This window comes from Rhipicephalus microplus, chromosome 1, assembly GCF_043290135.1.
Source record: "Rhipicephalus microplus isolate Deutch F79 chromosome 1, USDA_Rmic, whole genome shotgun sequence".
NCBI lineage: Eukaryota > Metazoa > Arthropoda > Arachnida > Ixodida > Ixodidae > Rhipicephalus > Rhipicephalus microplus.
In genome coordinates this window covers 273804059-273819000 of record NC_134700.1, presented here as the reverse complement: position 1 = coordinate 273819000, position 14942 = coordinate 273804059, and the positions used below count along the sequence as shown (strand labels likewise).

General features: G+C 48.9%; 1 protein-coding gene across 4 annotated transcripts in view; it reads right to left on the bottom strand.

Annotated features, from left to right (window-relative positions):
• Positions 1-14942, bottom strand: part of LOC119188192 (uncharacterized) — a 138403-nt gene that overhangs the window by 65222 nt on the left and 58239 nt on the right. The window lies entirely within an intron of this gene.

Sequence of the window (14942 nt, the reverse complement as noted above, 5' to 3'; positions counted from 1 at the left end):
TTCGAAGGACGCGCGCTAGACAGACGAGCTATTGACAGCGCCCCGTTTTGCAACTCTTTGCGAGTCACCCGCTGGGAAGCCGGCCCACAGGGCTTGCGGCAGTTGCTATATATTTCGCGACGCCTGGCCGTCGCGACGACGACAGACGGGGCCGTACTGTGCGCGTTTCCTCCGAGATCAGGGCGCGGCGGCGACTCTGTTGCAGCGAGTCGGCGACGCGCGATACGCCGCCGCACGACAAGCACGGTTCGCCACGGAAACCGGGAGTGACCTTTCTTTACGAGTCGCCGCAGCGTGCGCGGCACGCTTAAACTTCCTCGAGCATTTCACTTACTGGAATTCTTGGCACGCAGGACGCATGCCATTCACAACGACCGATTACGAATTGAGCAGTAAGGGACACGAGGGCGGCGGCCACTTTAAAAAAAAATTGCCCGCAGCTTCCCTCGGGGGAACACTGAGGAGCATGAGGAGCATATAATTGGTTAACGGGGTGTTGAAGTGCGACTTACTTGGGTCGATGGCTAAATTGGTTAACGTGGTTGTGAAATGGGGTGTTAAATTGCGACTCACTTGGGTCGATGGCTAAATTGGTTAACGTGGTTGTAGGAGGGGGTGTTAAATAAGTGAACACGTACACACGTATGCGAAAGGGCGGCGCTGGTCGAAGGGAAGTCGATCATTGTGTTTGTGGATTCGTTGGAATTCATTTCACCGCGACCTTGGACGTCGACGCGCCGTACAAACCAACCGACGAGCGGCAACTGAGCGAGCGAGCGCCGACCTTGAGTATATATACAGCGCGACGGCGCATGCACTGTCAGCTGTCGAATGTTCGAGAAGGGGGAGAAGCGCAACGGCGCATGCGCGCGCGTCAGCTGCCGATGTTCTCGAAGCGTGACGGCGCATGCGCGCTACATTATACAGCTAGCGAATGTTCGTGAAGAGGAGAAGCGCACGCGGTGTGTAGAGGAGGAAGGGTGCACAGATGGTGGAGGAGTGAAGCGCGCGCGGTGTGTAGAGGAGGAAGGGATGCACGGATGGTGGAAGAAGGAGGAGGAAGCTTGCGGACTGCGCCGCACTACAAGCCTCGAGTATTAGATGCTCCGCATCTAAAATGCGACAAAATTTAAAGTTACCCAGACGCGTTTGCTTGGAAGTGGACTATGGCACGTGTAGGTCAGGTCTCAGCATCCCCAAGACCACCGCTCTCGCCGGACAGGTCAGCCAAAGTGAAATACATTGGTTTTTTAGGTAATCTACAGACACGACGCCAACGAAATATGAACGTAAGCGCCACATGTGTCGCCTCCACGGAGCGACTCCAACCAATGGCATCAGAACATAACGCACTATTTAGCAGACGTCTTTACGTGGTATAAACTTGTCACTGATAGGACCGCTGACATATTGCTCAGGGTGCTTTCTTAGTCACAGCATGGAACGTCAGCGCAGAAGAACACCGCCACGTAGGGCGAATCTAAGGCGAGGTGAAGTCGTTAATCATACCCGTATGCGCTGTGTAGATACAAATGTGTCTGCGTGCGCGCCTCTGTAACTCAGACGCAACAAAGCCGCCTGCGCCCACAGCGACAGGCAAGTCTAAGCAAGTAGTCGGCAGCTATAGGTGCGGGGGCGCGAAGCTTTCACCCGGCAGTGATGACACGACGCCTCATTCATCACATGCACGCCGTCCACGCGAAGAAGGGAGCCGGTGAAAAGAGCGCGTCGAATACGGCACGAAGTGAAGGGGATCTTCTCTCTCTTCCCACGTTAAACTGCCGGAACACGCAATCTTCGAAATTTCTGGGAAAACTGACGCATGCGGAGCGTGTCGTCAAAAGAGACGAAGTGGAGCGACACCAAGGTCTATTGCCCAACTCCTAGCTTTCCACAAGCACTTTCCAAACCACCTCCCCCCCAACCCCACCCCGCGCCCCGTTTCTACCACATGATGGAAAGTAAGACCCAACGGCGGCTCCCACTTTACAATGCCGGAACTGGCAATCCCACAACGTTGAGACAGACCTGAAAATATGGGAGATTTTATACCGACAAAAAAGCAGGATGTCCACAGACTTCCATGCCAGCCAAATAACTGAGTGAACTATACCCTATAGACGTTGATTGATTTGTGGGGTTTAACGTCCCAAAACCACCATTTGATTATGAGAGACGCCGTAGTGGAGGGCTCCGGAAATTTTGACCACCTGGGGTTCATTAACGTGCACCCAAATCCGAGCACACGGGCCTACAACATTTCCGCCTCCATCGCAAATGCAGCCGCCACAGCCGACCCTGTAGACATTGTCATAGCAAAAAAGGAACAGCTAATCGCCATATTCGCTCCTTTAACAAGACACCACCCGGCTTTTGAGAGCGAGGCAAATGTCTGAGATGGAGAAAGCGAGACAGAGAAAGAAAACACACACACACGCCTCAGCCAGTGGTCAGCAGCCAGTATCTGCAACTTCAAAACTGCACGCTCAAGGTTGTTATCGGTGCTCTTATGCACTGACAGCGCGTCGGTGCTCTTATATTCAAAACGTGCTGAAGTTCTCTCCTTTTCTTTTTCTGCGCGGCAAGCAGGCAGCAGCTCTCGAGAACGTAGACTCTTCAGAAAACTCGAGTGCAGCAGCAGCAGCCATGGGCCGTCCACGGACGAGAAAGTTCGCATCTCTCTTTCGCGAACTGCCACGGCGGCAAGGCAATAAAAGCACCGGCAGCAGCCACCGAGAAGAGGCCTTGGCAGCTCGCGCTGCGCATCATCTCCATATGCGCCCAGCTTGCACGTCCCTCCCCTCCGCGCAGCGCTCGTTTATCTATCTTGCGCTACCAGAGCGTGGCTCTTCCTATAGAGAGCGGCCGTGGCCACCACGCAAAGACACAAGCCTATACCTCTCTCCCTTGCCCTCCTGTCAGGAAGAAAGCTCCGTTCGTCCGCGAGCTCCGTAATGTACGTCGCGGCAGCCGGAGGGAACAGTCGTATACGGGTTGGTTTGCTCGGCGCGAGTGTCTTCATGCAGAAATCACAGGAGAGCACGAACGAAAGTGACAAGCTGCAGGTTTGCGGCCGGACTAGACATTGAGGCGACTGCCGCAGCGAAGGGAGGATGACAGAGGAATCACTAAACGCCCGCACAGTTCAGAGGAACTGTGCGGGCCCTTGTGTACACGAACTCAGTGACGTCGGGAAAATTATTATACTCTCCCGCGTTTGTTTCCTCGTGAGAGTCACGAGCTACCGAACACACGCACACACACTATATATATATATATATATATATATATATATATATATATATATATATATATATATATATATATCATGCAGCTACAAGGAAGCTTCATGAGAAAGAGCTCCCGGTGGACACCACCACGTGTGCGCGAACCGAGAATAGTAACGACGACAAAATCGCTCACGCGTGTACTTTTGGCTTGCATGCGTATACATGAACAACGTACGTAGGGCGCGTACAATAGTGCGATAAAAACGCCGCTTCGCCGCGATCGACGACTCCTTCCTGCGCGGCGCCGACGACGACGTCCTCCAAACGTCCTCGACACCTACTAAATAGAAATGATCCCGAACACGCGCATGCGAGGGGCTTATTCCGATACCGAGAACTGCGATCTCGCGGGAAGATGAGGGAGAGAGAGAGAAAGAGAGAGAGATTGGGCCAGCGAGACAAGGCTCGATTGGCGTAACGGTAATTTTTCACGCAAGAGCGCCCTCGTATACGCTATATATGCATGCAGATGCACGCGCGATCGTATGCACATCGGTCGGCTGTGAGCCGTCCTTGATCTCTGCGAAGATCCCCGAGCGCAGTCGAATCGGCAAACCGGTTCGGGGGAGAGGAGACGATTCGCCGATGGAAAGGCTACCGCCGCCGCCGGCCTTTATACTGAAGTCTCGCCCAGAGAGGAAAAGATTCCGAACGTTTCACTCTCTCTTTCTCTTGTTTTGTTTTTTTTTCTCCAAAACGAGACCGGGGTATGCCAACAATCGCGCAGAGATAAAGCGGGCAGTAGTGGGAAAGGCGTGAACGATGCAAATGACAATGCCCACGTTGTGGAGACGATAAGCCGCCGCAGGCGACAGAGACAAAAGGACGGTGTACGCATTGCGAGAATGCGTGAATGGCGAGATCGTTGAGCGGACTTTCTGCCGGACGCCATCATGAACGACGCGCGCGCGTAGGCTACAGATACCATTTTACGGACGCGTTTAAGAGTAGTGACGTCATGAACCAACGGGTTTCCCGGTTTATCAGTAATAAATAAACGAAACAGCCGAAACTACATGGGCATGCCCCCCCCCCCCCCCCCCGACAGCTCTGAAGTCACTAATGACGAAAGTCCCGTGAGACGTGATGATATCAACGTACAATTTAAATGAAAAGCAAGCCCGGTTTTGAGTAATACAATTACTATTTTATGAGTGACAGTGATTGTAGCATGTCACTGGAAGCCATTAACCTACACACTGCTGCTTGGTGGTTCTCATTATTACAACAGCCTCATCAGTATTGCTAAGGCCGACCGCGATGTGCCGCTCTACCAATGATGTCCTGCGTGACGTTCATCCAAGGTCAAGTTACACAGAGCTGCTGACGTGCACACAAGCTCTGCCGTACTACATGTATAGACTCACACGCACGAAAGCGGCTTGTATGTATGCACTGAGCGTTGTTTCGTGACCTGGTAAATTTTGCGCCACTACATGGGAAACAAGAGAAATCATCCACGTGAATGCCCAAGGTCTGGAGGCGCCCGTGAATCGAATGCAAGACCGCTGAAGTCGTCTATACGTAAGTATGACTGTCATAAAAACGCCCACTTTCATATACATTGATTCGGAACGACGAACAAAAGAGCAGATACGAACAGTTATTAAATGCAATAAATGAAAGGGAACTTGATAAAATGCTCATTCGTTCATTCTGGAATGGACTTGAGCGCGGATGGACAACACACAAGAAGAGAGGACGACTGTATATGAGCGCTGGTACAGTCGTCCTCTAGTCTTGTGTGTTGTTCCATTCACGCTCTAATCTATTACAGAGGAAACACGTGCGTCCATGCGCTTCGAATCGGGATGACATAACCTTAATTGCTTTCTTTCTCGAGAGCGAGGACTATAGTTCACTTTCATAGCCTAATTAATGCGGACGCAGCACATGTCTCACTCGAAATGACGGCAAACCAAATAGCTGCAAAATAAGATACACCACCATCAGAACACGTAAAATGGTGGTTGCTCTTCAACAAACTGCATCAATCTGCGTTCAACCCCGTCACGTGCAAGTTACGACAGTGCTTGACTGTGTAGCTTCTATACATACGTGGTCTGTTAGAAAGGTATACGACCTTATTATTATTATTTATTATTATTATTTTGCAAGCGCCTGATGAATTTAAACAGATTGATTGATTTGTGGGGGAACGTCCCAAAACATACATATGGTTATGAGAGACGCCGTAGTAGAGGGCTCCGGAAATTTCAAACCACCTGGGGTTCTTTAACGTGCACCCAAATCTGATTACACGGGCCTACAAGATTTCCGCCTCCATTGGAAACGCAGCAGCCGCCACAGCCGGGATTCGATCCCGCGACCTGCGGGTCAGCAGCCGAGTACCTTAGCCACTAGACCTACGTGGCTAGTGAATTTGAAACAAGCGCGCTTGCATCAGCCAGCGTTGAACGTGCGCATGTGAGAATTTTTTCCCGCGTATAGCATCAGTTGCTGGTACGCAGCGTTTGAGTGAGGTACAGAGGTAGTGCGCAGTGCTCTCGTCTGTTTTTCATTGCAAGGAAAATGACGGAGCGACTGGAGCAGCGCTACTGCATCAAATTTTGCCAGAAACTGGGCGACAGCCAAGTGGAAACCATCGGGAAGATCAAGACTGCTTTGGGTGACGACGCTATGAGCCGCACACAGATTAAAGGAGTGGTACAACCGGTTTAAAGACGGCCGCGCACCGTTCGAGAGGAAGCCACGCTCCGGTCGGCCATCAACATGCCGAAATGATAAGGTTCCCGAAGTGAACGTTGTGGTGACGCGGGACCGTCGCGTGACTGTCCGGGAAACTGCGGAAGAGGTGGGCATCAGCCCTTTCTCTGCACACATTCCATTATGACCGGAGATTTGGCCACGAAGAGAGTTGCGGCGCAATTCGTGCCGAAACTGCCCACGGTGGAGCAAAAGCAACTTCGTGCTGAAGTCTCATACGCTGAATTTCACAACCAGTGACCCGAACTTCGTAAACACCACTATCACTGGTGACGAGTCTTGGGTGTACGGGTACGACCCGCAAAAAACCAAATCCCAGTCGTCACAGCGGAAGCATCCCACGTCGCCAAGACCAAAGAAGGCCCGCCAAGTGCGCAGCAAGGTCAACGTGATGCCGAGTGCTTTCTTTGACTACCGCAGTGTGGTACACCACGAGTACGCACCACGGGGTCAAACAATCGCCAAAGAGTACTACAGGAATGTCCTCCATCACCTGTGCGGCGCAGAAGACCCGAGTTGTGGTGCATCCATCACGACAATAGAGAGTTTTAGTACTGCGGAATGGTGCTACGTACGCATCACGCAAGCGCCTTGCGTTACGTGGCGTCGTTAGCCACTAATCGGCTTTTAGTACGCCGTAGTACCCGCGTACGTAATGAGCGTGAAGCGTGTTGCGCCATCTGGTAGATCAAAATGGAAGCACGTGTTGTTGACAGCCAATGTGAGCCAATCCAAGTGTTATAGCCAGATTATGGCCATATTCTAAGCCACAGAGCTGGTCGGTGCTTGCCTTCGATGCCGCCATTTTGCAAAACGAAGTCTCGCGCTGTCGCGAACTTGTTCGAGAGCAGCGCGATCACCTCATACGTACGCACGCACGCATCTCATGCGTGCGTACGTAACGGCTGCGTACGTAACGCGATACGTGCGCGTTGCGGTCTGCGCATGCGCACTACGCAGAACGTGGCGTCCTTACGTACGCAGCGCCGCCACGTACGCAGCGTACGCAGTGCTAAAACTCTCTAATGCTCCTGCACATTCCTCACACATGGTTCAGAGGTTTTTACCGAAAAGTCGGACTCTTGTAGTTAAACAGTCTCCTTACCTCTGCGACTTGCGGCTCTTTTCCCAAATTCAAGAAGGCATTAAAAGGAGAGCGATTTCAGACAAAGGAGCACATTATGGCTGCAACGACAGCTGAGCTAAACTCCATTCCGAAAGAGGTCTTCTCAGAATGCTTCCAACAAGACTATGCTTCCAAGGGGACTGTATTGAGGGCGATTAGGTTTCGAAGGCTGCAATTACGCCATTTTTTTCCCTTCCACCAAAGGTCAGGTACTTTTTTAACAGACCTCGTATACAACTTCCGCTGTTAATGGAGACGAAGAGCGCCATCATCCTGATTGCACAAAACACAGCAGACCCCATCGCACATTCTAGACACTGGGTACATAAGTATAAGCATATGTCTCCATAAGTAAGTAAACACTATTTCGCGGCAACCTCGAATGAAGACTGCGGCAGCCGGTGCGACGTGAATGGTTCGCTTTGACGTCACATGAAACTGACGTGTTTGTTCCTGACGCGCACAAGGAAAATGCGTCAAAAAAGTACGACAGCCATGCCGAGTAAGGTGTCCCCGGAAGTTCACAAAGTAAACATCAAGTAATTCACAGACACACAGAATGCACAGTACGTCTATAGGATGACGAATATATTGTTCTTCCACACCGCTATTCATCGATGCAAAGTGTAACCTTTATTTGAAAGCAGATGCTATAAGGCCGGCACGGTATATCACAATTTAATCGGGCGTACTTTGGTGACATTTTTTTTTAATAGCAGGAGAAACGAATGACACCTTCGTTTATTTTCTTCGAAGCACTGCCGGTCGAACACTTAGTTCCGGTTTTCCAAACATTAAAAAAAAATAACAAGGCAGCTTCGCACTATAAGGGATGTCAAGCCGGAAGGAAGCACGGGGCTGGGCAGCATTGGTTGTTTCTCTCCCGTTTTTTTGGTTTTTTTATTTTTTGCTTCTCTCTTTATTGTTTTTTTGTTTATCTATTTCTTTATTTTTCTTCCTTTCTATCTCTATTCCGCGCTTGCTTCATCTTTTGTTTTCTATATTTATACGCGGTTCTGGCTGCGTTACGTCAAGCGCATCAGTTGTTTTTGTTGATGGTTAGCTCGATGAACAAGAAAAAGAAGAATCCTTGGCGCAAGCTCAACGTGCTACACGTGAAGCGTTACACAAAGCGACAACGACATCATACGACAGTTCGTCCCCTTAATGTGCTCCGCCCCTATAAAGTAAAGAAAAAAAAATTTGAAATCGATGGTCCTGGATCAAGTTAAGAGTTACGTTAATGGGATACACACGATATGGGAGCCTAAGTTTACTTGAGATAAGGGTCGATCCATTGTCATTTGTTAGCGGGGACACATCACCTCCACCTCTTTGAGAAGGAGAAAAGAAACGTGAAAGATGAAATCAATTTCCGTTATTCGAGAACTCCCACGCTGCGGTCAAGGTAAGGAATGTGCCGGTCAAATTCCACACCACGGTCACGGGATCGAATCCCGGCTGCGGCGGCTGCATTTTCGATTGAGGCGAAAATGCTGTAGGTTCATGTGCTCAGACTGGGAATCAACATATTTGCACAGCGCAAGACTACGAGTAGTTATACGACGCAACTGCAGAAGAAGAGACAAGGACGACGCAACTACAGAAGAAGAGACAAGGACAGAAAGAACTACTCGTAGTCTTGCGCTGTGCAAATATGTCGATTCCCAATCACCAACTAGCCCAAGCATCAGTCTTACTCAGATTTGGGTGCACGTTAAAGAACGCCAGGTGGTCGAAATTTCCGGAGCCCTCCACTACGGCGTCTCTCTTAATCACATGGTGGTTTTGGGACGTTAAACCCCGCATATGAATTCTACACCACGAGTCGGAGCGAAACAAACGTGCTCCGAACCGAGGACTCGCGCGTGTGTGTGTGTGTTCAAGCGGACGCGCATACCGCTCAGATTGGGCAACAACCGACGAGGCTCCATGCGACGCCGTCGCCCCTTCTTGCACGTACTACTACGTGGTGGTGGTAGTGGTTCGGTGAAGAAAGGAAAAAAAGGCGCTTTCAGAATCTCCCGTTGCAGGCCTGATCGCACGCAACGCACGTGACCAGGCATCACCTCTCCGCAATCAGGCAGCCCCACGTGAACGCCACCGGGCTCACGCATCATGGGCCGCACGCGCCGAAACTCTGCGAAGCGCGTGCATCATATGCGAACGCTCAGAGCGCACGATCATCGACTTGTCGGCCACGCGGCCACTCCGTCCGGCACACGTGCTAACGACGCGTCTTAATCGCGTGCTGCTGCTGCCCAGGTCATTACGCGTCGGCATGCTAGCGAGCCTCATTAGCGTCTCGCTGTACACTTGCAACGCGCGCAGCCGGACCCATTTCCGAGCGATTTTCCTCGGCATAAAGCTCCACCGACCACCGCCGCAGCCGGGTCCCGCTTATAACTTGCGATTGCGCGACTCGTTCGCGAAGGCCGCGTAATATCACGCAACGGAAACCAAGGCGGTAGTGTAAACCGACAACGGGTGGGGCCATTTCACGCATGTGCACGAGTGAGATGACATATGATCGCTTCTCTATGTAAATGTCGCTTTCATTCTCACTTTTCCTTTTGCAGCCACTGTTGACAGTCGTTCAGGACGAGATGGAACACTGGGAGAGCCGGTAAAAACTTTCATTGTGGCTACAACGCGACAGGTCTGCCGCTGAGGACGTTCACGTGTGAGCAGCTAGACACTTAAGGTCACATGTCAAATTTCATCTCCCCCCCACCGCCATTTTGTATGCATATTTTGCCAAAAAAAAATCAACCGCTTACGATATACGCACGCACGCGTATTTCACCGGCCTCCTATACTATAGGCCGATGCCCCTTCCTTTTTTACACACGCAAAGGCACGCAATTAACGGTGGCCAAGTTTTTCGCCAATCGTCCACGAGTGATTAGGGCGACATGCATGGGAGGGGGGTATCAGGGGAGGGAACGAACGCACGCGGCGTCCAATGAGACGCCGGAGGCGTTCTACACGACGTGGCACACGAAACGTATATAATGTACATTAACAAGAACGTGGGCGGTGAGGGTCGTCGCGTGCGATGGAGCACGGCAGTCGGAACAAACGAAACAAGAAACCTAGATAGGAAGCGCGGAATTCTGGACCCATCGAAAAACTACAGAGGGTTGTGCGAGTGTGTGGGCCTTGGTGTGTGGATTACACACACCAGCACGAAAACGAGAGAAAGAGAGAGAGAGAGAGAGAGAAAGAGAGAACGCGGCCGTGGCAAATGCAGCCGCACACACACGCTGTTTTCACGAGGCCGGGCGTCGCGTGCGTTCGTTAGTGCAACTTGGCATAACCTTAAGTGGACAGCGAACGACTCGTCTTACTACTGGCGTATTTTGAACGTGTAAGCCATTTAAATCTGCACTCGTACGAGGCCCATCATCAAAACGACGCCTTTCTTATGAAACGTCAGGCGATGCGACGACGGTGCATGCAGTGTTCTCGGCGAAGAGGAATAATAAACAATTGGCAAGACGAACCGGCTCGATTCAGCGCGTCTCTTATGCACATCTCGCACGATGGTGACACGTAAATGACTGTGTATCCTTTACAGCCAATTAGTGAGCGCCGCGTCTGCTGATGTGTGGAGTATACGGTCCGCACACGAGGAGCTTCTTACCCACCGCGACGCCACATCATTTCTTCGATATGCGAAAGGCCAGGCGTGGTTACTGCGGCGCCTGTTTATAAAGGCGACGCCGTTAGGAACAATGCGAAAGTACCGGAGTCGTTTCCATAGCATGCAGGTCATTTCAACGGCAAACCCATCACGTATATGCAAGTTTCGATGCTTCAAACAAACGATTTACTTATATACTCGCGACATCGGGACTTTTACGAAATCACCGTGAAAAGAGATGTGCGACGAGCTCTTCGCATCATGAGGTGACGAGAAAAGTTGCAAACAAACAAACAAACAGAAAACTGCAAATGAGCAAAGCAAACAAAACGTATATATATATATATATATATATATATATATATATATATATATATATATATATATATATATATATATATATATATATATATATATAAAATTGACTTAGATACCCAATAAAGTGGCTGGGGGGATGGATGGCTGTCGTGGTAGCTCAGTGGTAGAGCATCGAACGCGTCATTCGAAGGTCGCAGGTTCGGATCCTGCCCACGGCAAGTTATCCTTTCACCCACTTTTCTTTCTTCTCATTTATATTACAATTGGCCCAATAACTTCCCCTATATACCTTCCTTGGCATTATTGTCCGTTAGATCTCATTAATTGCGTAAAAACACGAAAAACGAGCCCTTATGTATACACTTGTTTCCCTTATATATATATATATATATATATATATATATATATATATATATATATATATATATATATATATATATATATATATAGTTATTGTGCGATTTCTTATCAAGAATTGAAAGTAATGTCTTTTAGCGCCCTTGATATGTCTGCTTTTCTGTAACATGCAAACCAGCATTCACTTGTATTTGGTGTGTATGGTGTGCATAAGTGCTGATTGTATGCTTCAAGGTTGCTGATTTGTATTTTTTACACATTATTTACCGATTTACGATCCTGAAAGTGTTAAGTGATCTTTGTAACTGTATACTGCAGTGCCCACCTGCTATGGTCTCTTTGGAGACTGGCAGTATTGTGAATATATATATATATATATATATATATATATATACATCGATCTGCTTCCAATTCCGACGCGGCCTGCATGCGCCCAACCTCGGTATAACACGTGCAGCGGTGTATACATAGAAACAAATCATCGCGGGCGGCAACAATGCACACGACGCCAACGTGGGGGCTGTCGTGCGCGGTGTGACAGAACAGCGTTGCACGGGAAGACAAAACCCGACGCGTTTCCTGGAAACCCGAACGGATATACGCCGCTCCTCTACCGGTGCAGTATAGCAGCAGCAGCAGCAAAAGCAGAAGAAAGCCGCGTGGAAGAAAAACAGCCCTCAAGTCGACACAGCGCTGACGACAACAAGCGCGCGGTTCTTATTTTGCCAACACAGCAGACAAAAAGGGGCACCAGGTTCCCCCCTCGAAATGCAGAGCCTCAAAGCACACGCACAGTTCCTCAGTCACCGGCAGATACAATTCCTCGGAAGCTATCGGAGCAATAACGTCATGCGGCAACAAGTAAACGACTTACGGAAACAGCTGTATACTATGCATAGGCGTGTCTGTATACTTCTGCATGTATTTGGCGGATAGGTTTCAGTACCGCCACACTATAGGCTGTTAACGAAGAGCCGTTTTGCATCTCGAGCAACTAAACGAACGGTGCTACGGTGGACGTACGCGCATGAAAACGGTTAAACTGGTGCATTGGACGACTCCGGACTTTAATCAATCCGCATCACGAGATAAAAAGAAAAAAACCGCAAGCATACACACACTCGACGATTACCGTTATACCGGAACGATCCGGACGCGCGAGGACAAAGTATACCACTTTATAAGCACTTTCGCAACTGACACACAAGCATCACCATCATGGCTAGACCTTACCCCAGGTGGTCTAAATTTCCGGAGCCCTCCACTACGGCGTCTCTCGTAATCATATAGTGGTTTTGGGACGTTAAACCCCACAAATCAATCATCAATCAATCAATCATCATGGCTAGACCTTTTATTGTACCTTAATGCGCCCCCCCCCTTAAACACTTCCAATACTTGCTTGTCGCTCCTAAGAGACAAGGCCCGTTAAATTAATCGTCCCGGTGATGTGTGTCAGCGACTGCACCAAGTCATGTAATTATACAGTTACCGCAGCGTAGTCGGGCCGTAACATTATACGTACATATATAAGCGGGGGGTATCGAAAGAGAGAGAGAAGGCGTGAGCTGTCCTATACATGTTGCTCTTTCAAAGTAATAACAGCCAAACAAAAAAAGCGAGCCAAACGTTCCATGAAAACATTTTGGAAAACAGAAAACTATTCGTTCAACGACGATAATAATAATAATAATAATAATAATAATAATAATAATAATAATAATAATAATAATAATAATAATAAATGGAGTGGGTGGCAGCCTTGCAATGGCATTTTTCTTTTTGTTTTTTTTAATCATAGTATCTAATCAAACGAGTAAATACTATACGGCAAAGATAATGTGCTCCGGAAGCTCATGACAATGTGCATTATTTTTTTTCTCTTTCAAATCGTTTGGCGTTTTCCGGGCCAATCCTTCGTGCGCTAATTGCGCTCCGCGAGCGAAATCGGTTCGTATATATGTCTTTTCAAACTCGAGGTGGCCGCGAACAAGCCGCCTCGTATACACATAACGGTACACTCTATACGGGTGACACGAAATGCGGTTGAAGTTTTAAGTAGAACACTGGCAACGCGCGTCGCGGCGGGCTCTCATTAAGAGCGCTAATTGGGCGCAAGGCGGCCTCCTGTCCACAACGGGCTTGCAGCGTATATGCGGATACCGCTCGCAGTGTGTATAGCTGGAACGCTCGCTCCGTCATTCCCGCAAACGGACAATTTTCTTGCGACAATGCAACCGCGATCGGGTGAACTGGATTTCGCCGCCGGAACCAGAAGAGAGACGACCGACGAAGGCGGGCCTCGTGGCGACAAATGCTCTTTGCAGGGCGTCTATTGAGTCCGAGTCGACCTGGTTATTGTTTTTTTAAATGTTCTACTTGACTCTAGATCATACAGTATATATGGTCAACAACTACACCATCACTAAATAAAAAGAATAGTAGTAGTAGTAGTAGTAGTAGTAGTAGTAGTAGTAGTAGTAGTAGTCCCTACTGAAACGTTACGCATGCGATATCCAATAATTCCGTATGTTTCCGTAAGAATCTTACGGAAATATATGGAAAATATATAGGAAACATATTGTAACGCAGTCTGAAAGATCACATCCGTAACAATATGTATTTTTTATGGAAACGTATGGAATTATTGGACTCGCATACGGAACGTTTCAGTAGGGATAGTAGTAGTAGTAGTAGTAGTAGTAGTAGTAGTAGTAGTAGTAGTAGTAGTAGTAGTAGTAGTAGTAGTAGTAGTAGTAGTAATAGACTTTTATTCATCCACAATTTACAGGCCGAGCATTTCGACCGCCCGTGCGACCAGTCGACGCTGTTCTTCTTCCCCTTCGGCGCCGATCCAGTCGAGCCCAGAGGTGATGGAAAGGGATGGGGGGAGGGTGATAGCTGGGTTGCTCAGCAGTCGGGCAGTAAAACAGGCAGATGTGACAGGTCGGCATATGGGGAGGGGCAATCGGGACAGCAGGGGCTAGACCTATATTCATAAAGGAAAAGGCGAGAGGGAGTTATCAGGCAATTCATTTGGATGTGCCGTAGAGTTCGAGCCTCGAGCGCGGCGAGTGATGGATGAGGGGGGAGGGTAAAGACGCTCGTCGAGGAGGAGCTGAAAAAAAATATCGTATTGTTAAATTACAAGGGGCACCACGCGAGAAGACGCCTGGTAAGACAGGTAACACGCAATAACAAAAGGGTGGAAAATGCACCACCACATAACATAACATTCTGCTCTATAACTTAATTGGTAACAATAAATTACACCGCGTCATAAGCGAACGAAGACTTAACTAGCTTCAGTAAATTTTACTGAGCCAATGTGGTCAAATTGAAAATAAAATCGACTTTGAAATTTGTGACGTCACATTGACATTCGTATACGCTGAAGTGGGCGGCGCGGAATTTTTAAAAAAATTAAAGCTTCGTTTTCACTTTCTCGCCTAATCATTCACTTGTGACAGCTAACGCA